This window comes from Crocuta crocuta, unplaced genomic scaffold (genome assembly GCF_008692635.1).
Source record: "Crocuta crocuta isolate KB4526 unplaced genomic scaffold, BGI_CrCroc_1.0 scaffold29, whole genome shotgun sequence".
In the NCBI taxonomy this organism is placed as follows: Eukaryota; Metazoa; Chordata; class Mammalia; order Carnivora; family Hyaenidae; genus Crocuta; species Crocuta crocuta.
Genome location: NW_027533280.1, coordinates 1,838,252 through 1,843,730, shown reverse-complemented (window position 1 = coordinate 1,843,730; position 5,479 = coordinate 1,838,252). Strand labels below are relative to the sequence as shown.

The following is a 5,479-nucleotide window of genomic DNA, read 5'->3' as shown; positions in this document are numbered from 1 at the left end:
AGCAGGCAGCTGCCAGGCCCAGCAGCCAATCCAGGGCCCCGGAGTGGGGGTGGGGGGGCGCGCCAGGGTCCCCCCCCAAGCCCTCCCCACGCTGGAAACAAACAGAGGGGCCTCAATACCCCTGCAGCGTCCCTGGCAAGCCCGCCAAGTTTCGGTTCTAACAAACGCACGGTGTTCTCCGTTGCCGGGCCCCCCCAAACCCTCAGCCCCCCCCCTTCCCGGGCGCAGGGCTGTGGGCACAGCGCTCCGCCAGCAGGCCACGCCGCCAGGCCCAAGATGCCTTCCTCCGCTCGGGAGCTGGCTGGTGTCTGCAATTACCTCAGAGCTGGTGCCGCCAGCCAGGGAGTGGGGGGGCGGGGGGAGATAGAGGCGCTCAGAGATACCCTTTCTAGGATTCTTGTATTTCACAATCATGTGACTATTTCTGAGCTGCCCTGGGGCCTCCCCGCCTCCCTCCCCACTCACAACCCAGGACTTATTAGGAAAACAGGAACATGTGGCAGAAGGAGCTCAGTGGCTGTGAATTCAGCAGGCTGGACCTCCGGCCCGGCCGTGAAGGCCGACATTGTGCCTCAGCCCAGCCTTGCAGGCCCCGAGCCTGGGACCAGCGGGGCCTGCTCTCGGGACGCCCAGGGGGTGGCCCGGGGCCAGCCGGGGGAAGGGGGTGACAGAGAACGGTGGCCAGTGGCTTCAGAAGGCTCTCTGTCAGGTCTGGGCCACTGTGTGTGATGGAAGGCGGGGTGCCCACAGCGTGCACCTGGGACACCTAAGTCCTCTCGTGGCCCAGGAAAGGCTGGGTGCTCCTGATTCAGCCAAACTCAGGGAGACCACCCAGTATCTGGAGGGAGCCGGCAGGACAGGCCAAGCAAGTCCCCTTTGATGATCCCCAAATCCAGATCCACTGAAAGAGGGCAACCTGAGCCTGGGAAACGTGGCTGACAACAGAACTCAGAGCCCAGGCTCCTGGTGTCGCGGCAGGGAGGCGGGGAGCCGAGCGCCAGCCCACTCCCCCTCTCCTGGCTCCCCACGACAGACAGACGGCGGGTATGTAGGTGGGCTCAAGCTGGCACCTAGAACTGGCTCCGCCTAGAGCCCTGGGCCCAGCCCACCCATGAACAAGCCATGCTCTCAGCCCCCTCTGTGCACAGCCAACACCCTGAGACCAGCAGCCTCAGCGTGTGGCTGGGGGCCAGAACATCAGGGGGCAATCTGTCGCTGTAACGACTACCACTCGATCGAGCACCTACTAGGAGCCCAGCATTGAGCACAAAGCACGGGTTATTGATATTCAAATTGCACACAGGCACAATGTCAGGCAGATAAATGACATGCCCCCATTTAACACACCATGAAACTGAGGCACAGAAAGATCACATAAAGAAAACATCCCTCTGATCTCCGGACTCTGAGAAGACAGACAGACAAAGGCCAGGTCCCATTAGGGCCACCCCTAAGCTTGGGACCGAAAGGTCTGCTGCTGGGAGACAGGCGGCCCCCTGACAAGCTGCGAACCTCCCTGCCCTGGCCATACCTCAACGCTGGAGCGAACATCACCGTGTCACCATGGGGCTGAAGACAGGAGATTCCTGAGCCAGGTCAAGTGGAGGAATGGGTATGGGGTGGGGAGGGGATGGAGCAGCCCCCCAGACACTCCCTGAGCACCCATTCCGTATTAAGTGCTGGGGCAGGGGTGCCCGGGGGGCCCAGTCAGCTGAACATCCAACTCTTGGTTTCAGCTCAGGTCATGATCTCACGTTCCATGGGTTTGAGCCCCGAATCAGTCAGGCTCCACACTGACAGTGCACAGCCTGCTTGGGATGCTCTCTCCCCCTCCCTGCCCCTCCCCCGCTTGCTCACGCGCTCTCTCAATGAATGAATAAGCTTAAAATTTTTTAAAAAATAAAGCACTGGGAATGAATGAGACCCAGCCCATGCCTGCAGAAAGGCTCATATTAGAACAGCCGGTCAAGAACAGTGTGACAGACCGGTGTGCCCAGGCAGAGAAAGGGATGTGTGGCGTACAGGCGAGGCCTAAAGCAGGGCTAGAGCGTCTCCAGAAAGGTAACAGGAGGAACATATAAGGTGGGTTTTGACGGATGAATAGAAGCTTCTGTGCATTCATGAGGTTCTGTGGGCATCAGCGGCAACTTCTTATCTAGATAAAAAAGAAATGCCCAAAACAGGAAGGGCATGGCGGGAGTAGCCAGGCCGCTAGAAACTGCCACATCACCCAGGTAAGCATGGGTCTTGCATCTGGGCCCAGTGCCCGTGCTGGGCGCTCCAGAAACCCGTGTCCCGTGAACCACAGCAGAATCCATCTTCTCAGGAACACGGGCACCTGGAGGGGGCTTCCTGCAGCCCCTGGAGAAGAGAGCAAGGAAGAGGCCCTCCCTAAGTTGCCAAAGCCACAGGGAACGCAGGGGACCCGGGTGCCCCCTGCAGAGCCTGCTGCAAGGCTCCCTTTGCTCCTGACCCTTCCCGGGCTCCGATCCTCAGCCCTCGGCAACCCTGGGGCCTTTAAAGACGTGCCTCCATTTCCAAAGCATGGCACGGCCACAGCTCACCCCGAGAAACCCTCCGTGAAACGGTCCCAAAGACGCTGCAGCACCAGGAAGGCTGGAGAGTGTGGAGCCCGAGAGCAGGCCTGGGTTCAAGTCCCTCCGCCTCCGAGCCTCAGCTGCCTCCTCTCGAGGACGGGCCACAGCAGCGCCGCCTCAGGCAGCCGGGACGCGCGGATATCAGGATCCGGCGCGTAGTAGGTGCGGCGGCAGGGCTGGCAGCTGACAGGTCCAGGGCCATAGCTCGCACCCAGGGCCCCGACGTGGGCCAGGCCCGCCTCTGGATCCGCCGCGTGCCCTGTGTGCTTGGATTCGTGCAAGAGCCCTATTCAGAAGCTTCTCTCATCAACCCGTTTATACCCGAGGAGGCAGAGGCGTGGGTCATGCAAGCCCTGGAGTGTGCAGCTCAAGTGGCAGGCCCTGCACCAGCATCCCCCACCCCTCACACCCTGCAGGGGCACTTCCTCCCCTCACGCCGCCACACCCCTGCTCCTGCTCCCGACCCTGCTTCTCTGGCTTAGCCTGCAAGGGTGGAGTGGGAAGAGCCTGCTGCAGTTCTTGGGGGACACGGGGAGGTCCTGCCTCTCCCTCAGACAGGCAACTCTACCACCACAGCCTGTCCACCAGCAGCACTGCCCAGGAATCAGCCCTGCTCTGCATTCAGCAAGCCACTCCACTTGTCCAAGCCTTAGTCTCCCCATCTGCAAAATGGCCACACTCACTCAAGGTACCAACCCCCCAGGACTTTTACAAGGATGTTCTGAAAGGAATGGAGTCTCTCTTAATGGATCCCTTCAAATGGAGGGCACCTCCCAGCAAGCAGNCCCCCCCCCTGCTGACAGCCTCTCATCAACCTGATGACATAAGCCAAACTCCTCAGAGGGTCCAGGCCACACAGTGCAGCTGCCTGATGCTGCCCGAGGCTGTCCTGCTCTGCGGACAAACCCAGAGCACACACCCAGAAGTTCAGGCCGAGAGGAAGGGAGGAACCGGGGCCCTGACCAGGCATGGGGCCCAGGTGAGGGTCTCTCTCGAGAGACTGCACTCCTGCAGGGGACCCCATGGTCCGTGGGGCCAGGGCGCCTGGGGCCCGGGCCTGGGTCATGAAACACCAGTCACCTGCTTTGAGAGGCGCACACAGCCCCAGCCACGTGACAAACACCACAACTCCACCTACAAAGGCACAAATGTACACGTGTGTGCCACCCAAGCCAACTCACACCCACACCCACCTCCATATGCGCTAGGTGTACCCAGGTACACACGCATGCCACATGGAACCGTGGGTATCCCCGAAGTGTGAACAACCAGCCACACACCTGCCCCAAGCACACCAGTGTGCGTACACATCTGCACACGTCACACAGCTAATAAGCATGCCTGGGTGTATAAATGCACAAGTAACCACAAGTGTGTCCCACGTGTGCAGAGTCATACATGTGCCTCCACACGCGTGCAGTCATCACAGGGCCACTCAAATGCATGTACACACATATGTGCGTGGGTGTACAATCGCATGACTGACACCCATGCATGCACACGAGTCACAGACACATGCACGCAGCCATCAACGGGCGCACGTACACCCGTGAACACACACGCGGCACATACACGCGTTTGCGTCCATGGGCACAGCTGTCCAGTTATACACGTGTATCTCACACACACACACACACACACACACACACACACACCCCTCCTCGTGGGCAGGGGCTCACGAACGTCACCCCACCGGCCCCCTGGCCCACCCCCCACCATAGCTTTTTGCTCGGACCTGAGCCCCAGGCCTCAACATCTCCCTCTGCCAGGGGGCGGTGCCCATGTGCCCACCTGCCCGCCGCGGCAGCATTCAAGCCAGTACACACCCCAGAAGTGGAGCGTGTCCATATGTACTGGGGGCCTCCGCATGCTGCCCAGAGTGCTCACAGGGTGTGATGAGGGAGACATGACAGGGTCCTAACGTATACAGCAGGCCAGCATTCTGTACGTGCAGAAGAGGGAATCTGGAAGAACTCTGGGCCCCGGGACAGCAGAGGTGGCCCGTCGCAGAGGCAGAGGCGGGAGCCCGGGTGCTGCAGTACTAGACCAGAGCCACTGCCCCAAAAGCCACGAATCCCAGCACAGGGTGGGCTGGGGGAGTCCAGAGCTGGACATCAGGGCGTCTGGACCCCCAAAATGCTCTACAAAATGCTTCAGGGGCTCAGCTACTAATACTATTATGAGTGTTATTCATCTGTGTCCTGCTCATTCCTAATTATATCATGTATTAATTTCCTTTTCACTTACTTATTTTTTAAGTAGGCTCCATGCCCAACGTGGGGCTTGAACTCATGACCCTGAGATCAAAAGTCACATGCTTTGCCGACTGAGCCAGCCAGGCGCTCCTAATCACATTACGTAAAAATCTTACTAATGAGATGTTTGAAATATAAGACGCGAGAAGATGTGGGTCTTACTCTCTGATTTCCTCATCGCTCAGCAATGCAGATAACCGCAGGTGAGCCCCACATGCATGGTCTTGCACACACACGCACTCACATATGCACACAATCACCCAGAGGCCCGCTCAGACACCTGTGCGCACCTACGTGTGTGGGTGCGCTCTGCCCCTATAAATCCCGCCTCCTTGCAGCGTTGGGACCAGGCGGTGGTCCTCTGCACCCGTTTCTGCACATCTGGCTCCAGGCTTGCTTAAGGCAGGACACCCACCTCAGCTGCCCACTGTCCCAAATTCCTCCGGAGTCAGCACCCCCTCCATGTGCTGCATGTGTTTGCTTTACCGGAACTCGGAAGCGTGAGCTCCTAGACCCGACAGGCCTTGCCTCTGGCACCTCACACACTCCCTTTGAAGATCCAATGAGGCCCTGACCCTTCTCTGAGCCTTGATGTGTGCTGTGACCCCCACACACCCGAATACCCCC

The 5,479-nt window shown here is 59.5% G+C and overlaps 1 protein-coding gene and 1 non-coding gene across 2 annotated transcripts in view; both read right to left on the bottom strand.

Moving 5' to 3' along the window:
- Positions 1 to 5,479, bottom strand: part of NCOR2 (nuclear receptor corepressor 2) — a 179,475-nt gene that overhangs the window by 114,439 nt on the left and 59,557 nt on the right.
- Positions 4,866 to 4,938, bottom strand: TRNAK-UUU (transfer RNA lysine (anticodon UUU)). The gene has a single exon. It is a non-coding gene; the product is annotated as a tRNA-Lys (tRNA).